Here is a 13161-nt window from a genome sequence, read left to right as displayed (position 1 = left end):
TCAACGCTGCCACAACTTTCGCCCCCTTCCCCATCCTATGATTCACTTCCGCTTTCATGTTTCAATCTGCTGCCAAACCCACTCCCAGGTATCTAAAACACTTCACATCCCCCAGTTTTTCTTAATTCAAACTTACCTCCTAATTGACTTGTCCCTCAACCCTTCTGTATCTAATAACCTTCCTCACATTTCTGCTCAGCTTTCTTCTTTCAAACACTTTACCAAATTCAGTTACCAGCTCCTGCAGTTTCTCACATCAATCAGCCACCAGCGGTGTATCATCAGCGAACAACAATTGACTCACTTCCCAAGCTCTCTCATCCACAATAGACTGCATGCTTGCCCCTCTTTCCAAAACTCTTGCATTGACCTCCTTAACAACTCAATCCATAAACAAATTAAACAGTCATGGAGACATCACAGACGCTTCCTGCAAACCAACATTCTCTGACAACCGATCACTTTCCTCTCTTTCTACACGTACATATGCCTTACAACCTCGATAAAAACTTTTCATTGCTTCTAACAACTTGCCTCCCACACCATATATTCTTAATACCTTCCACAGAGCATCTTTATCAACTCTAACATATACTTTCTCCAGATCCATGAATGCTTTTCTAAAAAAGTCTTTCACACATATATTCTTCAAAGGAAACACCTGATCCACACATCCCCTACCACTTCCGAAACCACACTGCTCTTCCCCAATCTGATGCTCTGTACAAGCCTTCACCCTCTCATTCAATACACTCCCATACAGTTTCCTAAGCATACCCAACAAACTCATACTTCTGTAATTTGAGCACTCACTTTTATCTCCTTTGCCTTTGTACAATGGCACTACGCAAACAGTCCGCCAATCCTCAGGCACCTTACCATGAATCGTACATACATTAAATAACCTTACCAACCAGTCAACAATACAGTCACCCCCTTTTTTAAATAAATTCCACTGCAAGGCCATCCAAACCCCCTACCTTGCGGGCTTTCATCTTCAGCAAAGCTTTTACTACCTGTTCTCATTTTACTAAATCATTCTCCCTAACCCTCTTACTTTGCACACCACCTTGATCAAAACACCCTATATCTACCACTCTCTCATCAAACACATTCAACAAACCTTCAAAATACTCACTCCATCTTCTCACATCGCCACTACTTGTCATCACCTCCCAATTAGCCCCCTTCACTGATGTTTCCATTTTTTCCCTTTACTTACTTCCTTCCAAAATATCTTTTTATTCTCCCTAAAATTTAATGATACTCTTTCATCCCAACTTTCATTTACCCTCTTTTTCATCTCTTGCACCTTTCTCTTGACCTTCTCCCTTTTTCTTTTTTACATCTTCCAGCCATTTGCATTATTTCCCTACAAAAATCGTCCAAATGCCTCACTTTTCTCCATCACTTATAATCTTACTTCTTCACCCCACCACTCACTACCTTTTCTAATATGCCCACCTTCCACGCTTCTCAAGCCACAAGCATCTTTTATGCAAGCGATCAGTGCCTCCCTAAAGACATTCCATTCCTTCCCCATTTCCCTTACGTCCTTTGTTGTCACATATATATATACATATATATATATATATATATATATATATATATATATATATATATATATATATATATATATATATATATATATATATATATATATATATATATATATATATATATATATATATATATATATATATATATATTAGGGAAAATGATTTGGTAAACAGAGAAGAGGTAGTGAAAGCTTTGCGGAAGATGAAAGCCGGCAAGGCAGCAGGTTTCGATGGTATTGCAGTGGAATTTATTAAAAAAGGGGGTGACTGTATTGTTGACTGGTTGGTAAGGTTATTTAATGTATGTATGACTCATGGTGAGGTGCCTGAGGATTGGCGGAATGCGTGCATAGTGCCATTGTACAAAGGCAAAGGGGATAAGAGTGAGTGCTCAAATTACAGAGGTATAAGTTTGTTGAGTATTCCTGGTAAATCATATGGGAGGGTATTGATTGAGAGGGTGAAGGCATGTACAGAGCATCAGATTGGGGAAGAGCAGTGTGGTTTCAGAAGTGGTAGAGGATGTGTGGATCAGGTGTTTGCTTTGAAGAATGTATGTGAGAAATACTTAGAAAAGCAAATGGATTTGTATGTAGCTTTTATGGATCTGGAGAAGGCATATGATAGAGTTGATAGAGATGCTCTGTGGAAGGTATTAAGAATATATGGTGTGGGAGGAAAGATGTTAGAGGCAGTGAAAAGTTTTTATCGAGGATGTAAGGCATGTGTACGTGTAGGAAGAGAGGAAAGTGATTGGTTCTCAGTGAATGTAGGTTTGCGGCAGGGGTGTGTGATGTCTCCATGGTTGTTTAATTTGTTTATGGATGGGGTTGTTAGGGAGGTAAATGGAAGAGTTTTGGAAAGAGGGGCAAGTATGAAGTCTATTGGGGATGAGAGAGCTTGGGAAGTAAGTCAGTTGTTGTTCGCTGATGATACAGCGCTGGTGGCTGATTCATGTGAGAAACTGCAGAGGCTGGTGACTGAGTTTGGTAAAGTGTGTGAAAGAAGAAAGTTAAGAGTAAATGTGAGTAAGAGCAAGGTTATTAGGTACAGTAGGGTTGAGGGTCAAGTCAATTGGGAGGTGAGTTTGAATGGAGAAAAACTGGAGGAAGTGAAGTGTTTTAATATCTGGGAATGTATCTGACAGCGGATGGAACCATGGAAGCGGAAGTGGATCATAGGGTGGGGGAGGGGGCGAAAATCCTAGGAGCCTTGAAGAATGTGTGGAAGTCGAGAACATTATCTCGGAAAGCAAAAATGGGTATGTTTGAAGGAATAGTGGTTCCAACAATGTTGTATGGTTGCGAGGCGTGGGCTATGGATAGAGTTGTGCGCAGGAGGGTGGATGTGCTGGATATGAGATGTTTGAGGACAATGTGTGGTGTGAGGTGGCTTGATCGTGTAAGTAATGTAAGGGTAAGAGAGATGTGTGGAAATAAAAAGAGCGTGGTTAAGACAGCAGAAGAGTGTGTTTTGAAATGGTTTGGGCACATGGAGAGAATGTGTGAGGAAAGATTGACCAAGAGGATATATGTGTCGGAGGTGGAGGGAACGAGGAGAAGAGGGAGACCAAATTGGAGGTGGAAAGATGGAGAGAAAAAGTTTTGAGTGATCGGGGCCTGAACATGCAGGAGGGCCAAAGGCGGGCAAGGAATAGTGAATTGGATCGATGTGGTATACCGGGGTTGACGTGATGTCAGTAGATTGAATCAGGGCATGTGAGGCGTCTGTGGTAAACCCTGGAAAGTTGTGTGGGGCCTGGATGTGGAAAGGGAGCTGTGGTTTCGGGCATTATAGCATGACAGCTAGAGGCTGAGTGTGAACGAATGGGGCCTTTGTTGTCATTTCCTAGCTCTACCTCGCACACATGAGGGGGGAGGGGAATGGTATTCCATGTGTGGCGAGGTGGCGATGGAAATGAATAAAGGCAGACAGTGTGAATTGTGTGCATGGGTATATATGTATGTGTCTGTGTGTGTGTATATATGTGTACATTGAGATGTATACGTATGTATATTTGTGTCTGTGGACGTGTGTGTATATACATGTGTATGGGGGTGGGTTGGGCCATTTCTTTCGTCTGTTTCCTTGCGCTACCTCGCAAAAGCGGGAGACAGCGACAAAGCAGAATAAATAAATAAAATATATATATATATATATATATATATATATATATATATATATATATATATATATATATATATATATATATATATATATATAGTGGAAAGGATTAATGTTCTGAACGTGATCAACTATATTTCTATGAGTCCACGGGGAAAATGATATACTATGATGTTTGCACTTGCACCTTCGTGTGATAATCACATCATCAGGGGACATACAAGAAAGAAATATAACAGTCAGTTGACATACAACGAAGAGACGTCATTTGGTAAGCAAGTGAGTGTCCTAGACAGACAACGAGCCTATCATCAACTTATATGGACAAGAATGGAAAATGTTTACAAAGATTTTCAACGATAAAGCTATCCAATTTGTATAGAATTTCGCTATTATTAAGGTTATGTTTCTTTGTGTATCTAATGATAGAAGATTCAATGATATTTCTCGTGGTAATTGAGTTAGGGTTAATAACTGAGATGGCATTACTCCAGTCATTACAATGGTCATAGTTTTTAACATGATTGAAAAGGGTATTTGCTTCTTATCCTGTTCTTATATTATATTCATTCTGTTTAAGTCTAACAGAAAGATCGTTACTAGTCTGCTCAACATAAAACTTATCAGAAATTGCCGTATTTATACTGTATTCATGTTGCTAAAGTCTAACAGAAAGATCCTTACCAGTCTGCCCAACATAAAACTTATCACAAATTCAACGTGGCACCTTATATATACATCAAGGAGAATTTTCTGGGGAGTTCCTGAATAAGATATTCTTTATAGTATTGTTGTTGGTGAGGGCAACGTTTACATCAAAGGATTTCAGCAACATGAGATATAAAGTAGAAATATCATTAAAAGGGAGAACTAAAAGATTCTTGGTGTCAATGGGATGTTTCGGTTCAACTCTATTGAATAATTTCCTAGCTAATATAAGGGATTTTTCAATGAAATATCTGCGGTACTTTAACTTAGACCCAATAGAATATATCCTATCAAACTTATCATTAAAAAACTCTGGACTGCAAATACGTAATGCTCTAAAGAAACATTGATTGAAATGATAATTCATGTCTGTCATGTTGAGATGAGTAACAATGGATATATGAGCATAAATCAGAAGCTTTTCTGTATGTGCTGAACAAACTTGTTTCCTTGCCTATGGATCATGGAATCTGAAAATAGTAACATACCTTTATTTCACTTTCTATAGTAAATTTGACTGAAGATGCTAAATTGTTAAGTATGGGGAGAAATGTTTGTAAATTTTCATTTATTGGCCAAACACAAAGAACATAGTCTACAAACCTAAGCGAAATTGCATCAGAGGGTAAGATATCTTTTAACAATTTTGCTTCAAAGAATTCCATATGAAGATTACGTACTACAAGAGAAAGAGGATTACCCATTGCAATACCAAATTTTCGAGCACAATAACCTCTCATTGAATTGAAATCCACAGTCTTTTATATACAATTATATCAGTTAAATGAAAACAGACTTTGGAACAGATAGATAGATATTATCCAAAACATCAAATAAATGTTCTAAAAGGTCATAAACTGGAACTTCTGTGAAAAGTGAAGAAAAAGTAAAGCTAACAAGTTTGAAATCAAAATCAACATTGATATTGTTGAGCTTGTTAACTAAATCTACATTGTTCATGATATTAGAATTTGATATCTTACCCACTAAAGGGCTTGACAAAGAAAGTAACCCCTTTGACAATTCATAGGTGATGGAGCCTACTGAACTCACTATAGGTCTTGTCCTCAAGCATTACATTTCCAACACAACATTCCTCCTCCGCACAACCCTATCTATTGCCCATGCCTAGGAAACATACCCATTTTTGCTCTCCGAGATAACGTCCATGCCTTCCACACATTCTTCAAAGCTCCCAGAACCTTCGTCCCCTCCCCACCCAGTAATTCACTTCCGATTCCATGGATCGATCCGCTGCCAAATCCACTCCCAGATAACTAAAACAATTCATTTCCAGTTTTTCTCCATTCAAACGTACCTCACAATTAACTTGTCCCTCAATCCAACTGAAGCTAATGATAACCTTGCTCTTATTTACATTTACACTCAGCTTTCTTCTTTCACACACTATACGAAACTCAGTCCCCAGCTTCTGTAGTATCTCACCCGAATAAGCCGCCAGCGTTATATCATCAGCGAACAACAACTGACTCACTTACCAAGCCCTCTCATCCACAACAGACTGCATACTTGATCTTCTCTCCAAAACTCTTGTATTCACTTCCCTAATAATCGTTGACTTTACTCCCTCGATATTGCTAAACTACTCTTCCCCTTTACCCTTGAGCTTCGCTTCACTCAGAGCCAAAACATCCAGGAGCCTTTTCTCAAACATATTAACTATCTCTCCGTTTTTCTCATCTTGATTACAACCGCACACATGTAGACACCCCAATCTGAGTGTCCAAGGAGGTTGAGCACTCCCCACGTAACTCTTTCTGTTTCCCCTTTTAAAAAGTTAAAATAAAAGGAGGAGAGGGTTTCTAGCCCCCATTCCCGTCCCCTTTAGTCGCCTTCTACGACACGCGGGAATGTGTTGGAAGTATTCTTTCTCCCCAATCCCCATGGATTTTTTTTCTCCCCTATTCCCAGGGACAGATGGGTGAATATTGGAACCTATGCACCTGGTCATGCGAAAAAAAAATATCATGAAAGGCAAGTGCTTTAGGAGCAGCTGATTGAGTGTTTTAGCAGTTTTATGCACGAAACCAGGTTATAGTGATGGGTGATTTGAATGCAAGAGTTAGTAACATGGCAGTTCAGGGTATAATTGGTGTGCATGGGGTGTTCAGTGTTGTAAATGGAAATGGTGGAGAGCTTGTAGATTTGTGTGCAGAAAAAGGACTAGAGATTTGGAATACCTGCTTTGAAACGAGAGATATACATATGCATACGTAGGAGAGATGGCAAGAGAGCGTTATTGAATTACTTGTCAATTGATAGGCGCGTGAAAGAGAGACTTTTGGATGTTAATGTGCTGAGAGGCGCAACGGGAAGGATGTCTAATCATTATCTTGTGCAGGCAAAGGTGAAGATATGTAGAGGTTTTCAGGAAAGAAGAGAGAATGTTGGGGTGAAAAGAGTGGTGAGAGTAAGTGGGCTTGGAAAGGAGACTTGTGTGAGGAAGTACCAGGAGGGATTGAGCGCAGAATGGAAAAAGGTGAGAGCAAATGACGTAAGGGGACTGGGGAAGGAAGGGGATGTATTTAGGGAAGCAGTGATGGCTTGCGCAAAAGATGCCTGTGGCATAAGAAAGGTAGGACGTGGGCAGATTACAGAGAGTAGTGATTGGTGGGATGAAGACGTAAGATTGCTAGCGAAAGAGAAGAGAGAGGCATTTAGACGATATTTGCAGGAAATAGTGCAAAAAACTTGGAGATATATAAAAGAAAGAGGCAAAAGGCTATGAGAAAGGTGCAAGAGGTGAGAGATTATCATCAAATTTTAGGGAGAATAAAAAGATGTTTTGGAGGATGGTAAATAAAGTGCGTAAGACATGAGAAAAAAAATGGGAAAATCGGTAAAGGGGGCTGCTGGGGAGGTACTAACAAGTAGTGGTGAAGTGAGAGTGAGATAGAGTGAGAATTTTGAAGTTTTGTTGAATGTGTTTGATGATAGAGTTTCAGATATAGGGTGTTTTGGTCGAGATGGTGTGCAAAGTGAGAGGGTCAGGGAAAATGATTTGGTAAATTGAGAAGAGGTAGTGAAAGCTTTGCGGACGTTGAAAGCCGGCAAGGCGGCGGGTTTGGATGGTATTGCAGTGGAATTTATTAAAAAAGAGGGTAACTGTGTTGTTGACTGGCTGTTGAGGATATTCCATGTATATATAATTTATGGTGAAGTGCCTAAGGATTGGCGAAATGCATGCATAGTGCCATTGTACAAATTCAAGGCGGATAAAATTGAGGGTCTAGATTACAGAGGTATAAGTGTGTTGAGTATTCCTGGGAAATCACATGGGAGTGTATTGCCTGAAAGAGTACAAGCATGTACAGAACATCAGATTAGAGAAGAGCAGTGTGGTTTCAGAAGTGGTAGAGGATGTGTGGATCAGGTGTTTGCTCTGAAAAATGTATGTAAGAAATACTTAGAAAAACAGATGGGTTTGTATGTAGCATTTATGAATCTGGAGAAGGCCTATGATAGAGTTGATAGAGATGCTCTGTGGAAGGTATTAAGAGTACATGGTCTAGGAGATAGTTTTGCTGGAAGCAGTGAAAAGTTTTTTTTCGAGGATGTAAGGTATGTGTACAAGTAGGAAGAAAGGAAAGTGATTGGTTCCAGTGAATGTAGGTTTGCGGCAGGGGTGCTTGATGTCTCTATGGTTGTTTAATTTGTTTATGGATAGGGTTGTTAGGGAGGTTAATGGAAGAGTTTTGGAGAGAAGGGCAAGTATGCAGTCTGTTGTGGAAGAGAGGGCTTTTGAAGTGAGTCAGTTGTTGTTCGCTGATGATATAGCGCTGGTTGCTGATTCTTTTGAGAAACTGCAGAAGTTGGTGACTGAGGTTGGTAAAGTGTGTGAAAGAAGAAAGCTGAGATTTAATGAGAAAAAAAAAGGTTAATAGGTTCAATAGGGTTGAAGGAAAAGTAATTTGGGAGGTAAGTTTGAATGGAGAGAAGACTGGAGTAAGTGAAGTGTTTTAGATATCTGGGAGTGGAATTAGCAGCGGATGGAACCATGGAAGCGGAAGTGAGTCACAGGGTGGGGGAGGGGGCGAAGGTTCTGTGAGCGTTGAAGAATGTGTGGAAGGCGAGAACGTTATCTCGGAAAGCGAAAATGAGTATGTTTGAAGGACTAGTGGTTCCAACAATGTTATATGGTTGTAATGCATGTGCTATAGATAGAGTTGTGCCGAGGAGGGTGAATGCGTTGGAAATGAGATGCATGATAATAATATTAGGTGTGAGGTGGTTTGATCGAGTAAGTAATGAAAGGGTAAGAGAGATGTGTGGTAATAAAAAGAGTGTGGTTGAGAGAGCAGAAGAGCGTGTACTGAAATGGTTTTGTCACATTGAGAGAATTAGTGAGGAAATTTTGACTAAGAGGATATATGTGTCGGAGGTGGAGGGAACGAGGAGAAGTAGGAGACCAGATTGTAAGTGGAAAGATAGAGTGAAAAAAATTTTGAGCGATCGGGGCCTGAACATGGCAGAGGGTAAAAGGTGTGCATGGAATGGAGTGAATTAGAACGATGTGGTTTACCGGACTCGACGTGCTGCCAATGGATTGAACCAGGGTATGTGAAGCGTCTTGGTAAACCATGGAAAGTTTTATGGGCCTAAATGTGTAAAGGGAGCTGCGGCTTCGGTGCATTATACATGACAGCTAGACACTGGGTGTTAACGAATGTTAGCTTTTCGAAACTCGGAAAATTTTGCCAGTGTCGCCAATAGATACTTTTCTTTCGAAATATTTGTTGGCGAGGGTAGTAACTGAATAACTAAATCGTTGGAATGCAATATGAACGCCTAGATACTGAGAAGTGCATGGCTCCGCGATGTATGGATTTTTCTTTTCTATTAAGGCTAGCAAGTCATGTCTATTGGTCAGTAGGCGGGTGCTCTAACATAAAGATCCTTACGAGTTTGTACAATTTAGAATATATTACAACTTCTACAGGAATTCTGTAAACATCCACCAGAGTTTTATCAGATGACATGAAAATTTGTTGACTCAGGGTCCTCGAAGCGTGAACTGAAATAGTGATTGGAGAGTATAGATCGATAAGAAAAAAGAGCTAGTTAGAATATTATATTACACATGGGCCTCAGAGAGAAGTAAGATGTTTTGAAACGTACTAGCCTATGGCGCTCTACGGAAGGGAGGCTCTAGAGAGACCATGAATGTTGGTATCGGGAGTATAATAGGAGGCAGGTCTATCATAGAAGAAAAGGTCGTTGGAGGGGCCGGTATTGCTACTATCTAAGCCCTCCCTCGAATTGGCTGTACAGTCAGATGGATACCCGGAGATTCTTAGCACCTCTGATGCTGGGGACTATGAGCCACAGGTTTGTTGGAGTCAGTCATGATTATGTTTAAAACTAATTGTGCAGACAAGAGACTGCAAAAGAACTTATGTGAAGTAAATGAGTGAGGTTTGCGTAGGTGTATGGTACTTGCAAGAAGATGGCTGGACTACCCACCGTTGTCCCGTTCTGATGAGGGAAATAAAAACCAACAGTCCTAACATGGAAGGTGCAAGATGGTTATGGGCACTTCTTTAATGCCCCTCAGTCAGGACCCTGGGCGGCTGATGTCAACAGCCTACTACCTATTGAACTGCTCTAAGAGTAGCTGGCGAGATATTGTACTAGATCATCTCTCTTAATGATAAGAATTTCATAGGAAGAGGGAAAGACAAAAGATGCCATGGGAAACAGCAGTCAATCGTGTACTGTGGGTCTAAATATCAGTCATTGGTTCACAGAGATATCTCACAAGAGCACTGGCCGAAATATTTTCTATAAAACAGAGAGACGGCAGAAACGCTACAGTGGACGGAAAGGGATGGTTGAAGAGAGGTTATATCTGAAGGAGGAGCGATCCAAGACACGTAAGCAATATTCCATCTAAGGTTGAATAAGACCTTTGTAGACACAGAAAAGCTACCCATAGAAAAATACGATTATGGAAGCAGACGAATCGATGTAGGATTTCTAAGAAAAAATGGAAGATAGGGTTATGCCAAATATGCTTATATTATTGTGGGGAGAATATTATTGTTCTAAAGTTCATTAGTAAAACGAGTGAAATTTAGACACTTATATGGGCAGAACTCGTGATTTTGCACAATCTTAATATATCTACGTTTTAGATTCTCATCTCTGAGAAACTGTACATCTCCAAAGTATGAAGATAAATAATTTCAGTGCGAGTAAGAGAGGAGGGGAGGGAAAGTAAGCTAAAGAATGTTGAACAAAGTCATCTGCGAAGGAGTGAATAGATTTCGAGGTTAAAAAGGGTAGAGAGTAAATGATAGGACAGATTCCTGAGGGATACCTTTATTGCCAAGAGGACTTAGGAATATCCAGAACCATGGTAAATGTCTGACTAAAATACTTGAAAAGAGAGGACTTTTCTTCGTGATACGACCCTAAGAAATAGAAATAAAGCGTACCGCACTGATAAAAGGGTTCAATCTTTGGTGGTAACAGATCCCTGTGCAAGAGTTTAAGTGGCACGTCGAACGCTCATAACACACTTCACCATAACATTCTCGGTTAGTGACAATAAATGTTCTATTTTACTTTGTAGCGGGAGCACTAGTCGTTCCTCTAGCGGTCGGTCACGACGTGAGGTTTGAGGTGTGAGGGTTCTGGCGTTTGGTCTTATACTCGCGTTCAGGGGACCTGTAGGGAGGGTGTGGGTGGCGGGCATGACGAATGATGAGGTCAGCAGCAGCTGCAGCCACACGTGGACGTTACGTATAAACTACACCTTACGAAAACACCTTTGCCACAAAAGACAAAAATTGATGATTCTAATTTGAAACTGAAATGTACGACGGGATCAAGTGACTCTCAAAAGACATGAATTATACATTATACATTACCGTCGCTTACCTCGTATAAGCTTTTCGAAACTCGGAAAATTTTGCCAGTGTCGCCAATAGATACTTTTCTTTCGAAATAGTTGTTGGCGAGGGTAGTAACTGAACAACTAAATCGTTGGAATGCAATATGAACGCCTAGATACTGAGAAGTGCATGGCTCCGCGATGTATGGATTTTTCTTTTCTACTAAGGCTAGCAAGTCATGTCTATTGGTCAGTAGGCGGGTGCTCAAACATTAGCTGTCCAAAATTATTCGTTCTATTTGTTTTTCGCCTTCACAGAGACGTCATCAGGAATCCTCAGAAAAACAGAGAAAAAAACTCACAAATCATGGATATGAAATGTAAAACAAATATTACATGTATAAAAGAAATAAACTCAGAAAAGTCTACTGTACATAGGATATGGGAAATAGGGGAAAACACTATAAGCGATAGAAAATAACAATGCCATGACGGGTAGTGTGAGCAGTATTCTGATACAAAATATGGATGAAGAAATGTAAAAAAAAAAAAAAAAAAGAAGATCTCACAGTTGAGGAAACAGAAAAACAGTCTTATGCAAGGTAAGAATAAAGACAGTCCATCACTAAATAGTCTAAGCTAAGCCAAGCCAGACCATTATTGTCCGAGTGTGACCTTGAGGTCAACCAGGTTCACCTGATACTCTGACATTCGTAAACCAGGACCAGATGGGTCAAGACACGTTTCCCCTGCCCTGAAATCGCTGACTCGGTAGCTTTTCGCTGGTCAGTAATGCGTTCCCCCTGTTCTTAAAATGGCGTTATAACTATGTTCTCTTGGTGGGCCATCAAATACCTGTATGGCCGTGACAAAGTTTGTTTGTTTAACTTGACAAGAAAATTTAATTCCGCTCAGCAGTTTTTTAAGCTATCATTAACTCCCCGCTGCTGCATGTTAGCCCTCTGCTGTCCCCGTTACCGCTTTCATTCTTACAGTTTATTTCTGGCGTTTATGTCAGAGTATACCTGAATCTATGAAATATCTGTATCTAAACAGCTTTTGAAGGTATTTGCAGTCTAAACATTCACTGCGTGTGACGGTAACAAATTCTAGTGCTCAATACATCTATAAGAAAAGAAGCTTTATCCCACGTCCGTATAATATCTTTCAGCCTTGAGTTTTATTCCATTTGTCTTGGTAACTGCATTTTATTGTATTCATAAAAGATGCTCATGATTTGCTTTATCAAACTTGTTTAGAAATTTGAGTCCATGGACCAAGTCGCCGCGAACTCTATATTTTCTCAGTGAGAAGAGATCCAATCGTTTTAGCCTCTCTTCGTATGTCAGAATTCTAAGAGAAGGGATCAATTTTCTCGCGCGTCTTTGTTCTAATTTTCCCTCGTCTTTTTTATAGTTTGGGGAACAAAACTGGACTGCATATTTGAGGTGCGGTCTTACTAGAGAATTATAAGAGGTGAGAATTGCTTCTGTTGTCGTGTAATCTATACTCCTGTCTATGAAACCTAACATTTGATTGCCTGTTTTGCTTGCTGCTTGACACTGTTTAGTGTACTTCAGATTGTTGCTAACGACAACTTCAAGGTCCTTTTCTTCATTTACCTTAGAGTTTCCGAATACTTTGCAGTCCTAGAGTATATTCTTGTCTCTAAAGTGCATAACTTTACACTTGTCGACATTAAACTTCATTTGCCATCTGTCTAACCACTCTGTTAGTAAGTTAAGATCTCTTTGAATTATTTCGCAGTCCCGCCTTTTTACAGCTCTACCTCCTATTTTAGTATCGTTAGAAAATTTGGTGATTTTAGATATGAGATCAAGTTCTAGGTCATTAGCGTATACTGTGAGAAGAATTGGGGCTATTGCCAGTCCCTGAGGCACACAGCTTGTTACG

The 13161-nt window shown here is 40.0% G+C and overlaps 1 long non-coding RNA gene across 3 annotated transcripts in view; it reads right to left on the bottom strand.

Moving 5' to 3' along the window:
- The window catches only part of LOC139747221 (uncharacterized), a 54962-nt gene extending 43968 nt beyond the window's left edge, over positions 1-10994 (bottom strand). For 2 of the 3 annotated variants that reach the window (XR_011712355.1, XR_011712353.1), the window contains exon 1: positions 10980-10994. This is a non-coding gene — a long non-coding RNA (uncharacterized lncRNA). Of the gene's footprint in view, positions 1-10849; positions 10865-10979 lie in introns of those variants that run through there. The other variant, XR_011712354.1, reaches the window with a different exon arrangement.
- Between the last annotated feature and the right edge of the window lie 2167 nt (positions 10995-13161).

The sequence above is a fragment of the Panulirus ornatus genome, chromosome 67 (assembly GCF_036320965.1).
Source record: "Panulirus ornatus isolate Po-2019 chromosome 67, ASM3632096v1, whole genome shotgun sequence".
Lineage (NCBI taxonomy): Eukaryota > Metazoa > Arthropoda > Malacostraca > Decapoda > Palinuridae > Panulirus > Panulirus ornatus.
This window is presented reverse-complemented; position numbering and strand designations above follow the sequence as displayed.